The sequence below is a fragment of the Eubalaena glacialis genome, chromosome 1 (assembly GCF_028564815.1).
Source record: "Eubalaena glacialis isolate mEubGla1 chromosome 1, mEubGla1.1.hap2.+ XY, whole genome shotgun sequence".
Taxonomy (NCBI): Eukaryota; Metazoa; Chordata; class Mammalia; order Artiodactyla; family Balaenidae; genus Eubalaena; species Eubalaena glacialis.
In genome coordinates this window covers 70,026,408-70,041,154 of record NC_083716.1, presented here as the reverse complement: position 1 = coordinate 70,041,154, position 14,747 = coordinate 70,026,408, and positions in this window count along the sequence as shown.

Below are 14,747 nucleotides of genomic sequence, written 5' to 3'. Positions count from 1 at the left end.
TTGGCATAGGGTGTCCAGCACTGTAGCTTGGTGGTCGTTGTGTGAAGCTGGGTCTTGGTGTTGAGATGGAGATCTCTGGAAGATTTTCACCATTTGGTATTACGTGGAGCTGGGAGGTCTCTTGTGGACCAGTGTCCTGAAGTTGGCTCTCCCACCTCAGAGGCATAGCCCTGATGCCTGGCTGGAGCACCAAGAGCCTTTCATCCACATGGCTCAGAATAAAAGGGAGAAAAAGTAGAAAGAAAAAAAGGAAGAGGATAAAATAAAATAAAGTAAGATATAATAAATTAATGTTATTAAAATAAAAAAGAAAAAATAGTTATTAAGAAAAAAAGAAAAAAATTTTTAAAAAAAACGGATGGACAGAACCTTAGGACAAATGGTGAAAGCAAAGCTATACAGACAAAATCTCATACAGAAGCATACACATACACACTCACAAAAAGATGAAAAGGGGAAAAAAATAATATATCTTGCTCCCAATGTCCACCTCCTCAATTTGGGATGATTCGTTGTCTATTCAGGTATTCGACAGATGCAGGTAAATCAAGTTGTTTGTGGAGCTTTAATCCGCTGCTTCTGAGGCTGCTGGGAGAGATTTCCCTTTCTCTTCTTTGTTCGCACAGCTCCCGGGGTTCAGCTTTGGATTTGGACCCGCCTCTGCATGTAGGTTGCCTGAGGGTGTCTGTTTTTCGCTCAGACAGGATGGGGCTAAAGGGGCAGCTGATTTGGGGGCTCTGGCTCACGCAGGCCAGGGGGAGAGAGGGGTACGGATGCGGGGCGAGCCTGCGGCGGCAGAGGCCGGCGTGACGTTGCACCAGCCTGAGGCACACCGTGCATTGTCCTGGGGAAGTTGTCCCTGGATCACGGGACCCTGGCAGTGGCGGGCTGCACAGGCTCCCGGGAGGGGTGGTGTGGATAGTGACCTGTGCTCGCACACAGGATTCTTGGTAGTGGCAGCGGCAGCCTTAGCGTCTCATGCCCGTCTCTGGGGTCCGCGCTGATAGCCGCGGCTCGCGGCCGTCTCTGGAGCTCGTTTAGGCAGTGCTGTGAATCCCCTCTCCTCGCGCACCAGGAAACAAAGAGGCAAGAAAAAGTCTCTTGCCTGTTCGGCAGCTCCAGACCTTTCCCGGACTCCCTCCCGGCTAGCTGGGGTGCGCTAACCCCTTCAGGCTGTGTTCACCCCGCCAACCCCAGTCCTCTCCCTGCGATCCGACTGAAGCCCGAGCCTCAGCTCCCAGCTCCCACCCGCCCCGGCAGATGAGCAGACAAGCCTCTCGGGCTGGTGAGTGCTGCTTGGCGCTGAGCCTCTGTGCGGGAGTCTCTCCGCTTTGCCCTCCGCACCCCTGTGGCTGCGCTCTCCTCCGTGGCTCCAAAGTTTCCCCCCTCTGCCACCCGCAGTCTCCGCCCACAAAGGGGCTTCCTAGTGTGTGGAGACCTTTCCTCCTTCACAGCTCCCTCCCACTGGTGCAGGTCCCGTCCCTATTCTTTTGTCTCTGTTGTTTCTTTCTTCTTTTGCCTTACCCAGGTACGTGGGGAGTTTCTTGCCTTTTGGGAGGTCTGAGGTCTTCTGCCAGCGTTCAGTGGGTGTTCTATAGGAGCAGTTCCACGTGTAGATGTATTTCTGATGTATCTGTGGGGAGGAGGGTGATCTCGGCGCCTTACTCTTCCGCCATCTTCTCCTCTCTCTCCATCATTAATTTTATATTCATCATCATCATCCCTGGGCATAGTTGATGATAATGCAGTGAGGGCTATCATTAACTTGTTAATTTTGATTATTTTCAGCCTGAAAAGATGTTCTTGGTGTTGTGCCACTGGTCTCTGTCCTCCGCTTTATCCTGTTTAGGTAAGCTTCAAAGGCATCATTGGTCAGTTTAGGGTGACACAAATGTAGGAAGATTAAGAAATATAGAACTGATAGAATTCAAGTTGGAAATGATGAGCTAAAACTGTCACGGCTGCATTTAGTCAAAGCAAGTATGTTGAATTACATTCAAATGAAAAGTCCGACAAATAAACATAAAACTGCCTAACTGCAGGATAGGAGATATCTAGCTAGATAGAAGTTGGTGTGAAAAGGTCTTGAGGGTTTTGTTGACCAGAAGTTGAGTCTGAGATGCTGGCTTGAGGCTTTTTTTAGAGAGCAAATACCACCTTAGGCTACTACCATGAGCTAAATATTTGTGTCTCCCCAAAATTCACATGTTGAAAATTAATCCCTAATGTGATGTATTTGGAGGTGGTGCCTTTGGGGTGATTAAATATTGAGGATGGAACCCTCATGAATGGGGTTAGTGCCCTTATAACAAAGACTACAGAGAGCTCCCTTGGCCCTTCCACCATGTGAGGACACAGCAAAAAGGCACCAGCTATGAACCAGGAAATGGGCCCTCAGCAGACATCAAATGTGCTGGCACTTTTATCTTGGACTTCTCAGGCTCCAGAACTGTGACAAATCAATTTCTGTTGTTTATAAGCCACCCAGTCTATGGCATTTTGTTATTACAGCCTGAATGGACTAAGACAATCAGTGTGCAGTGTTCAGATCAAGGAAAGTAAAAGATCTGCTGTTTATTGCACCAGAATGAACACACCTGAAATATTATGTCTAGGTTCAGGTACCTTTGCAATCATCTTTTTATCATTTCACTAAAGGTTTGAGCTTCTTTCTTAGGTATGGATAAAATGAATTAGCAGGAACACAGATTTGTTACATTATCCAAACTGCTTATCATTTTGTAGTTGATGATTCTGATGATAGATTTCAATTTAGGGGGAACATTCTCTTCCTTTCTCGAGAGAGATGCTTACTCTGGGCTTGACCTGAAAAGCCAGTTATGTCACTTTGTTTTCCTTTTAAGAGAGTTAGGCCAAGTTTCTTTTTGACCATTTAATTCCCATATTATGTTATCTTTCCTTCATCTCTCTCTCCACTACACTTCCTCTCAATATTGCACTTCTCTTTTGTGCTTCCTCCCAATTATGTGTTCCCACCATGCCTGTTGCTGCAGCTCCTAATTTGCTACCTTTTATGATCCACTACCTCTCTTTCCCTTCTATTTAGGGGTTTCCTTTTTTACTGCAGTTAGTTAGACAACTTAATTCCACCTGGGATTTTCATAGCTTAGTAATGACTTGTATAATAGTATAACTTTCAGTTATACATTTGTTTAAAATATAGTGACATTCAGTGCTCTAGCCAAAAGGAGATTAATGGCAAGAATTTTGGAACTTGTATCAGGCTGGTGTAGGGGAGCTTTCTTTCCTGAGGAACCTCATCATCACAGCAGGCAGTGCTTGGTGACTGTGGTGGGTAAGGCTGATTGGTATTGCAGCACCTGTGAGGTTCTTTTTTGGGTAGAGGTGAGGGCTTGGCAAGGGGGATTAGAATTTCATTGAGTGTTGTAGAGACTGGGACAGAAAATTTGGGTAATTGAGGTTATTTGACTTGGCTTTTATCCTGAGACCAGAAAGGTCTGCTGACATTTGGATTTGATCTCATTTAGCTGGGGGTCTTCTGGAAGCAATGACTGGCTTTTATTACCTAGTCCATTGATGGTGACTATTTCAGGCCATGCCAGACCCAAGAAGGAAGAATATTAGATGACCAGAACTTTTAGAGACCAATTAAACCAGGCAGTTTAAGCTGCAACTTAAATAAATTGGAGAGTACTTATTATTCTGTGCATTTTCACACCTAGTACACACCTGGATCTTAGTTTACATCTATATGAGTCTCATTCTCTTCTGTAGTGAGGGGAACTGGGGTACCTATTTTGAAATCATTTTTACTGCAGAGCTTATACATTGCTCTTGGAGATCTTCCATGATTTCTTTTCTTTCTTTCTTTTTTTTTTTTTTTGTTACAAATTATGTCAGTCATGGGGAGTAATTAATGTAAGAGGTGATGACTCAAATGGAAGAAATTTTAATAGTGATACTAACGCAGTTGTAACTGCTTTAGTCACAGCAGAGAAAAATGTCGCATGACAACATCTTCAAGTATTAACCAGTGTATTTTCACAGTTGCATATCTTCCTTATACTTTAAGGAAGAGAGGCCACAGAAAGAATGATGAGAGGAAAAAGAAAAGAAAAGCAATTTCCTGCTCTTGAGTTTCAAAATATAATTCTGGAACCCAGGGCAGAGCAATAGTGAAAGAAAAGGCATGAAAGGCCAGTCAATTTTTTTGCCCTGACCTAGAGAGAAGACATAGGAGAGTTGCAGGAAAACCAGCAGGCCCTTGGAGTCTTCAGGGCTGGGAAAAGGGAAGTAAGACTGGAATTCTGCGTGGGCAGCATGAAGGGGCCCGGTGGCAATACAGATGCCAGCCTTAGTAGATGCAGCATGGAAGGGTAATTACATCTTGGGACTAAGGGGGTGAGTTACATCTCAGGGATGGCATATATGGATGGATGACACAAAACAGATACCTCAAAACCCTTGACATTGTGTAGTCTCCCCCACCCCTCCACCCCGCACCAGTACAACTCTTAGAGAAGAACGAAATCCTAAATTGACTGAGTGTACTCAGAACTGACATTGTTATCCCTGATGGAATGAGGATTCAAGATAGACATTTTGTTCAGTTTTAGAAAAATATACTTATGTTTTTGCATACCTCAATTTGTTCTCCTTACTGTTAATGCTTTAGAAAAAGCACTGAAGGTGAATAATTGACTGAGTGGGCTGTTTTCAAAGTTGAAAAAAAGCACTGAAATGCAAGTCGGAGAATTTAGATTTTAGTCTTGTCTTTGTTACTGTTTGACCTTGGGCACACAATTTTGTCCTTTTGGGCTTATCTGTCTCCATATGGGGGGCTTGTCTGGATCGGAGCTTCCTAATCTAGTGGCTGAGGTCCCTTGGAGAGGCTAAGGAGTTTTTCTAAGGCATCTTGAATCTAGGTATGAACCAATCCTTGTGTGTAGATGGAATAAGTAATGTGTCTTTGTACGTAAGTGCTACTAATTTTTCGAATGTTTGTCGACCTAACTGTGTTTAAAGAAATGTGATTAATTAATTTAAAAGCCGTACTAAATTTATATTTTATTTTTGTAATTAATCATCTCAATTAAACAATACAAAATTTGTAACTATTATTTAGAAATTATAGAGATGTCCTTTTAGCCTAGGCTTTAGTCAAAAATGTTGTTTGTTGGCTACAAGTCTATATGGGGCTTATGCTAATTAGGGATCAATATTATATGATTGTTCTAGAAATGATTGATCCTCACACTCTGACGGGTGGTACTAATTGATTTCAGAAATGTAAAGAATAACAGAGGAGATGTTTTAATTACTGCATCCAAATAACCTGTCTTTTCTGATATTTAAAAGCCCCTCTGTGGGAGAGTCTAAAAGTAAAAGCTTAGGTTAAAGTCTTGCTCTTTCTTTCTACATCTGTGACCCTAGCTGAGCTATCTAACCTTTCTGAGCGGGTTTACTCCTCTTTAAGATAAAGATAAAAGTCTTAACCTCATAGGAATTTGTGAAGATAGAATGAGATAAACTGTGAGCCCATTATGTTGTCTAGCAGAAGGAAAGTATCCCAAAATTATTGGTTTCTCTTATGCTTCTCTGGAAAGCCTATTTAATGTAAAGGTGTAAAAGGTAAAGTAAATTAAAACTGGCTTGAATGTAAAAATGTTCCATTTAAACATTGAATTAGCAGCAATTAAATTCACATGTTCACTTGTCCAGGGCTGGGTTGGAATCGCCCCATTCACGGCAACCAGTGAGCAATGCAGTTGGACCACCTAGAAGGCAGTGCCGGCACTGGGCCCAGTCTCTCTCTGAAGCTTGGAAGAGCTTCCACCTGTTTTCATCCCAAGTCTTCCTTTCTTTCTGAGCAAGCATTGAGAGCATTGTTCAGCCGTTCCCATTCAGCTGCTGCCAGGAATGAGAATCCTGGAGGTGCCGTCTATTGTCAGATCTTGAAATGGAACTTGAATGGAGAGAATGTGCTTTCAAAATAATTTATTTTGAATGCGTTCTCACTTTGGTGGGGAGAGGAGGCACAGATGGCTGAATCAGGACATGTGCCAGTTCCTTCCTCATGCCAGGCATCCGGTGAATCCAGGCTGTAGGAGAGGAGATTTAGGAGAAGAGCAAAGGCTAAAAGAATTAAAAGCAACTATTTTGGGTAATCAAAGGGCTTCCCCTCAGAGATAATGCTGGCTTCTTGAGTATCTGCTGCACTGCAGACCCTGAATAGTAGAAATTAGTCTCTGTTATTTCCTTCAGGAGCTGTTCTATTAGAGAGAGTGGCTTGGATGAGAACAACCAGTGGCTGAGAGACCAGGTCACTCCCCACAGCAGCAAGCTTGTCAGGATGTAGGTTTCCTGACTTCACCTGCTATCCTCCAGCTGGGCCAAGTGGTTGAGGTTGCTGGCTGGATGCCACTCCCTGAAGCTCTCTTGAAAGTTGTTGCAAATTTCCTGATCCTCTGATTTGAGGATCCCAAAACAGCAGCTTCCTTGCCTCCAACTGTTTCATTTACCCATTCCTAAACATTGCTGAACTCCCACCAAGTTAGCTAAATTCACTCAAGTTTCAGGGAACAGAAAAGCTCAGGTTATCCACGGTGATGGGGGTTATTGTGGTGATACATGAGCAAGAGAGAAGATGGAAAGTCTGCTCAGGAGTCAAGTAGTTGGCCTCAAGGAGCAGAGCAGATGTTTCTGATTTAACAGTAGCTTAGGTGTCTGTGTTAGTTTGCTAAGACTGCCTTAACAAAGTACATAAACCGGGTGGCTTAAACAATAGAAATTCATTATCTCACAGTTCTGCAGGCTAGGAGTCTGAAATCAAAGTATTGGCAGGGTTGCTTCCTGTGAGGACCATGAGAGAGACTCTGTTCCATATCTCTCCCCTAGCTTCTGATGCTTTGCCAGCAATCTTTGGTATTCCTTGGTGTGTAGACACATCACTCCAATCTCTTCCATTATCTTCACATGGCCTTCTCCCTGAGTATGTGTCTGTTTTCAACTTTCCCCTTTTCATGAGGATACCAGTCATATTGGAGTAACACCCACACTAATGACCTGATTTTAAATTGATTGCCGCTGTAAAGACCCTAGATCCAATCAAGGTCACATTCCAAGGTTCTGAGAGTTAGCATTTCAACACATGAATTTTCAGATGACAAAATTCAACCCACTACAGTGTTTAACAGTCACTCTTATTCTTGTTGCCTCAGATTCAGCCATATTCCTGAATAAGCTCATCCTTCCATAGTTTCTATAGAGATGTTTATCTTATCTGCTAGAGTCTTTTGGGAGTATTCAAACTCACTGAGAATCTCATTGGTTTAATTGCTCACTGTCTGGTATAGAGCATCCCTTCTGGTCAGGTTCTCCTGTGGGCTACTCCATGGACTCCTGCTGGCTTTGCCGGACTGACCCCTGGGCCAGTCAACCCTGGCCATGAAATGGTCTCATGAAGGACAGACGGTAGCCTTTGTGGAAATTATCTCTGTGGCTGCTTTTCTCAGAAGGAGGCTGTGGACCTGAGGATGTGTCTAACTTTCAGAGTGGCTATGTGACCTGCACTGTGCCAAGCCCTGGGGGTTCAGAGAAAAAGCTATTGTTCCACTTTGGTATGTTCTTTGTGTAGGTGTGCTAGGTTCTAGGCCCATACAGTGGACAAATCTCTGGCCTGGGCAAATTTGATTTCATGATTCTCCTGACTTTGAGAAGCTCCTCACAGAGCCATCACTATTTTCAGAGGCTACTGGTATACTAAAAAAAAAAAAAAAAAAAAAAAAAAAAAAAAAAAAGAAACAACTAAGGAAATCACAGATATTGCAATAGAAGTGTTTATATATAATTGCTTTCAACCCTTTTGACTATTCCTAAGATAATTACAGTATTTATAAAGATATTACTCACTAGGCAATCCAGTAAAGAAACACAAGCCTAAAAAGTTGTATGATGATTGTCTTCTTTTTTGTTTATTTGTTTGTTTGTTTTAATAGACCTTATTTTTAAGAGCAGTTTTAGGTTCATGACAAAATTAAGCAGAAACTACAGAGATTTTCCATATGTTTCTGCCCCCAAACATGCAGAGCCTCCCCTATAAATGCAAGTTGTTAATTATCCAAGGCAGCTGTCTTCTTATCCCGTCAGAGTATCTAGTGACTATGTCTAATCTCATTTGAGGATACTATCAAATGTCTAAAATTCAGAAGCTTTGTGAATGTGACTCCAAACTGAATGGTGTCCCTATCTACTCCAAATCTACTCCTTTTTCTTCCTTTGAAAGGATTGGCAACCAGAAATACAGGCCCAGATGGGATTTTATTAAATTTACTTGGTTCTCTACAGGTTCTAATTTCAACCATTGAATTAAGTTACATAAGTCAAGTAGCCTACATTCCATGTAAAAATTCCCTTTGACTTTATAGTGATCATTAAACAACATTTTGTGCCTAACACTGCACTAGGCTCCCAGGAGAATACAAAATTCATCGAGGGAGAGTGTTGCTTCTGAGAAGCTCTCAGTGGGTATAATTCCTTGGTGATAATCACCTTGTATTATTGTGAGTCTTTCATTTCTCAGCTCTGAGTTGTAGGCATCTGGTCCCTTCCTTTATCTTTGCCATCTTTGCACTATTTGAGGGCTTAGGTCCTATTCTATTTTTCTAAAAAGTGACTTCTTCTTGCAAATTTTAGAAATTTAAGACTCTTGGGATGTTAAACCAAAAGATAGATTAGAAATCTCTTTCTTTGGTTTCTAGCTTCTCCCTTATCAGAAGTAACCATTGTTACCCAGAACTCTATGGTTTGAAATCTTTCAACCTATCAAAAATTCATTAGAATAATTAACCAAAGGCATAGAGTTGCCAGTCTAACTTGTTACCAAACTGAGAAGTAGCTAAACGCAAAGAAACTTTATGTTCTAGTTAGCTTGTAAGGGTTAGTGACAAATAAATTAGAAAGTTTTACTACTTATTTCCAAACAGTGAACATATTAAAGACCCCTATGCCTCCAGACTTCCCAATTTTATGGATCACTGATATAAATTTGTTCAACCATTTTATAGATGATGAAATTAAGATCTCAAAAAATTAAATAGTGTGACTAAATGTCATATAGTTATATTTTCAAAATCAATAGGAATGATATCACTTATGTGCAATGATTATAGCTTTGGTAGTATTCCATTGGGATAGAGCCCAGAGTTTGTACGACTTACATTAAACTATTTAAAAAAAAGTGTAAGTATGAGTCTTTTAGCTTCTCTCTCTCTCTCTCTCACCTCTCATTGTTGTCTCTTACATTTTGTCATTATAGTGTCAGTGTATGTATTTATATTTTACCTCGATACTGACTTCTTCTGAGCAACAGAGGAGTACAGGAAATGCGTCAGGCATGAACTGCTCACAGCTCAGAGGAAGGGATGTGAAGCGAGATTGAGAAAGCCTGCAGGCATCCTCTCAGTCTCTCTCTGGAGAGACCTTGTGTCTCTGCCTCTCTGGGGCTTCTGCTTTTACTTTTGTCTTTTCTTTCTGCAGACCACCTTTCTCTTCTCTCAGTGCACAGGGGAAAAGGGTGGCTCAGGTCAGGTGCCCTGCAGAGAATGACCAGAGCTTCTGAATTCCCAGGAGAGAAGATCTGATTGACCTCTTTAGGTCAGCGGACTATGGATGTTCCTCGAAAGATTTCAGAGGATGGGAATTGTAGACTGCTCTGACTTCAAAAGTGTCTGAGTTATGGGTTTAGTGCTCTATAGTCCACAGACTGTTTTTCCTAAGCATTAACTAATTTTCACTATAAGCCTGAGAGTGGACATTTACTAGTGCCCCCGTTATACACATGAGGGAACTGAGGTGTAGAGAAATTAGATAGTATATTCGTTCCTAGAGATGCTGAACAAGGCACCCCAAACTGAGTGGCTTAAAACAACAGAAATATATGGTCTCACAGCTTTCGGGTCTAGAAGTCTGAAATTAAAGTGTCAGCAGAGTTGGTTTCTTCTAAGGGCTCTGAAGGGGAATCTGTTCCACGCTTCTCCCCTAGCTTCTTGGGATGGCTTGTAGCCGCGTCACTCCAGTCTCTGCCTCTGTCTTCACAAGACCTTCTCCCTACCTGTATCTGTGTCCAAATTTTCCTCTTCTTATAAGGACACCAGTCATATTGGATTAAGGGTCCACCCTACTCTAGTAAGACCTCATAACCTAGGTAATTACATCTACAAAGGCCCTATTTCCAAATAAGGTCACATTCTGAGGTATCAGGAGTTAGGATTTCAACATAATGTTAACAAGAAATAATCTGTAATTCTGTAGCTTGCTCAAGTTTTGAACTGAAACTCAGAACTTCCACCTTTTCAAAGGAACTTATTCTTTCACTGGTTGTTTTGGCAATATTAAAGCAGAGAATTACCATGGCTCATTTACCCTCTTTTATTTGTCATTGAATTGAGCAGTTATTCGATGGAGTAAATAAAACCCCTGACTACTTTATCATTCACCATACTTAATCATACAAGATGCAAGGGCAGGAATTTGGAAAGGAGAACATTGTGGTCAGCCAGTTGTTTTGTCTCTCACCAAGGAAGAAAATAAAGTGATAAAAGAATAAAAGTAAGCCTTTAACGAGGACTGACACAATAAATGTGTCTGATGCTATTGCTGAATGGTTGGTATGGATAACCTTGGTAATTTACTTTTAGCCTATTTCCAGTTCACCCTAGCCCATCACAGTCAACCACATTGAGCTCTCAAAACGCTGGATGCTTAAAAGAGAAATGAATCCTCTGAGTATGAGCATGCACCAAAAGGAAAAGATGGAAATGGTGCTAGTGTCTGAGTTCTGTATTGCCCTGCCCTTGGTCCCAGAATAGGAAATTCCTTTTATTTTTTTCTAGGATGGGATATGGTTAGAGTGACCACATAATCTATCATAAAGCCTGGGAGGTTTTCAAGAGTGAGAGATGTGCTAAAAATCATTAAAATTATATTCTTTGAAAATACTTACTGATCATCGAATTGTTTTTATTGGTGAATCTATAGAATAGAATCATTCAAAGGCTACTTTCAAAATCTATTTTAAAAAATAACATGTATGTGAATAATAAGGCAAAATTTTAATTAAATACTTAATTAAATATCTGAATATTTAAAAACAGTATAAGCAGTCTAATTATTCCTGGTACATGGGCATGTATCTTGATCAGTTTCTTAGCTTTATCTGTCTCTAGTATTGTGTCACTGTAATCTTTCTGAAGAATGTATTTTTTTCAATACAGTCTTATTATTTTTTATTTTTTCATAAACTGCCAGCAACATTCTTCAAAGTTGTACTTTATGATTAATAAATTTGAAATTGTTGCTATATTCAGTGGGCTCCTCCTGATAGACTGTAATATTTTTCATCAATAAAATAAAATAATTGCTCTATAGGTGCTGAGATACCTGGTAAAACTAGAGCAAATTCAGCTCAATGGTAAACATTCTCACTTTTTTTTCTTCAATTTTTTGTGTTTAAATGTGTAAAAAGTTCAGCGTGAATATTTTAATTTTTACAGGTACTTTTTGGAGGGGATCTCCATTCAGAGCTCATTTATTTAACGAATAGTTTTACAAAGCCAAAGCCTCATCAGTAAGTTCTTTCAATAATCCTTTTCGTTGTTTCACCAAACTTAAACATGGCAAAACTATATACCTTATCAATTTCTTTCCAATATGTTGCAGAATAAAAATTTATCCAGTTGGAAGTAAATATGCCATCAAAGTATTCTTCACTTATGAAGATGGTGTATTCTAAAAGACAACAATAGAATTTTAAGATTAAATCATCAATTCCATTTGAGCTTTCCTAGATTTCTTCCTTACCTTTGAAGGAAAAACATTTGAACATCTTTGTATTTGCAAGCTCTGACTCTGTTGCAATTTGTAAAAGCTCTGTTTGTTCAGTTTTTTTATTGAAGCATAATTGATGTACAATATTTAATTTTTTTATTAAAATATTTTAACTGATTTTGACAAAATATGTACAAAATATAGGGCACTTATTTACAAAGGGTCAGTATCATTGTAGTATACATAGTTTGAATTATAAAATGGTTTTATAAAAGCTCAAAGCTTTCTAAAATCCAGTTGATGGTGAGCAGCAAAAAATATATATTGCCATGCTGAAGTTTATTTTATTTTGTTTTCATTCAACATGAGTTTAATCAGAAAAATTTGTACTTCAGTTACTCTTTGTATATAAAAGAGAAGCAATACAGCTTCTATTTTGATGGGTAGAACTATAGGTTATTTGGAGGCAATTATGAATTACTTGTGCAACATAACTAATTCCAAGAACATCTCTGCTCCATAGGTTTCTTAATTTAGTAAAAACATTGTTTTTGCCATGCTACGCTACACTAAAATTTGTGCTTACATCATCTCTGCCAAAATACCTTTTTTTCCTCAAATGAACTTTTGAGCTGCGTTTATAGTAATATTTGCAAAAATGTCAGATGTTTCACTTTCAACAGAAGAAATTTCAAGAAGCTTTACTTTGATACTATGAATTGGATGAAAAAAAGAGAACTATTATGGAACTAAGTTGATTGATTTTCTATTTGAAGCACCTGATAATTCGAATATAAAGCTAGTGTCATTTGTGTGCAAAGCTTTTCTTCTGCTAATGGAGCCAACACATTGACAGCCATTACTTACTTTTTATATGCACAGAATATTTGAAACAGAAAATGGAGAAACTTAATTTAAATAATTTTTGATTTTGAAAAGTCACGATTTACCTAGTGGTATGTAAATATACTTTACGTAGCTGTATTTGTTGAATCAACTTTTCAAATCTTAAGAGTACTACTAACCTTTGAGAAAACTTCATGTGCTTTATATCAGGACTGCTTAGACTCCATTTTTTGCATCGATTTCTCATACATCTAAGCTACAATTTCTCATATTTGCCATTGAACCCTCCCTCTCAAGGCCTGGCAGCTTTGTGCATCTTGCAGACTTCAGCATAGGTCGTGGGAGTTGTCCATCCACTGACTAACCATTGCCAGCAGCAGCATGAGATGCTTCTCCCCCCGCCAATACCTTGGCTAGAAGGAGGTACCAGTTCCTGGTTGCTAGTGACAGAGCACACCTTGTTTTATCAGTGGGCACTCTGCCAGAACCCTGAAACAGGATTGTCTGGAAAGGGTCAGAAAAAGAGATGAGATATCACTGCTTTCATATTTAACCAAATGTTAAAGTGCTTATGAATTTTTGTTTTATCTCTGTATTAAATCATCATTCAGATTTCACACCTGTTAGAGTGAGAACTAGAGTGCACATGTGTCTCACACACTAGACTGGTCCATGGCAGAAGCTGGAAGCACAAAGTGGAAATCTATTGTACCCATTTCAGCTTTCAAAAAATACAGCTATTAAGGATAATACTTTTGTTCTAAGATGAAAACTCTGGAATAAACTCTAAATCAGACTGGAAACAGACATAAACAGGGAAATGGGTATATAACTGCCCTATGTATAACAGACTTGAAGTATTGGCTCCTAGCATGGCTGTGTAATTTAGCTTAATTTGGATCTGGGACCTGGTGGTAGAGTTTTGCCAAGGACACCATACTAATAGGGTAAATGCAAACTGTACACAGCAGCGCCAGTCTGGGACTCGGGATGAGATTGTTCATAGTCACCTCCAACTGGTAGTGTGTTGCTAAGTGCTTAACAACTGGCTGGGGCAGGGGAGAGGGGAGAGAAGGAGGAGGGAAACCCTGATTTGTAGTATTTGATGATTTCTGTGGTGTAAATACTCTCACCACTGCTGATTTCAAGTTCCCAACTTGACAGCTGCCAAACTTGGAGCTGGAAAGGGATGTATACAGTTGGCCAGTGCACGTGGTTGTGTTCTGGTTCACCAACCGGGAAGCTCCCTGAACCCTGTTTTTTTGTTTTCTTTAATGGAGGCTTCATTACAAAGGCACAGTCGATTAAATCATTGGCCATTGGTGATTGATTCAGCCCTTCTCCCCTCCCAGGAGGTAAGGGGGGTGAGCTGAAATTTCAACCCTGTAATCACAAGGTTGGTTCTTCAGCCTCCATCCTTAGAATTGTGCTGAGGGTCACCTCATTAACCTAAAAACAGACACCTTTACTGCTCTCATGCTTAAGAAATCCCAAGAGTTTTAGGAGCTCTGTGCCAGGAACTGAGACAAAGACCAAATATATATTTCTTCTTATAAATCACAATATCACACATACCATTTATATTCATGATACATACTGAGCCAAAATATACTATCTAAACCTTGAGCAATTTGCATAACTCTGCTACCTGTGTGACCCTACCCTCCACCCTGGTGAACACTGAGGGAAGAAAAAACCTTGTAGATTAAGATTCCTTTAGCATCCCCTTTTAAATGTCCTATCTTACCAAATTATATAATGATAAAATGATTTTTAAGAAATATTGTATACAAATTGTAAGACCTGAACTATTTAAACTGCAGAACACTTAAGTTTGTTGTGTTCTAGATACCACAGGGAAAATTTCAGTGACTTGAGGAACCTCAAGTAATTGATCCTTGATATATGTGAGTCTGTTCTTGTGTATAAAAATAGAAAACTTGTGTCTTATGCATCAGTTATGGATATTGTTCTGCAACATTTCCTCATAAAACAGGATGTGCCTTATGCTAATTTGACATGAATATTTCAATATCATTTGGCAAAAAGAGCAGAGATATGACCCATGTCAAAAAGCACCTCAACCTCGGGGT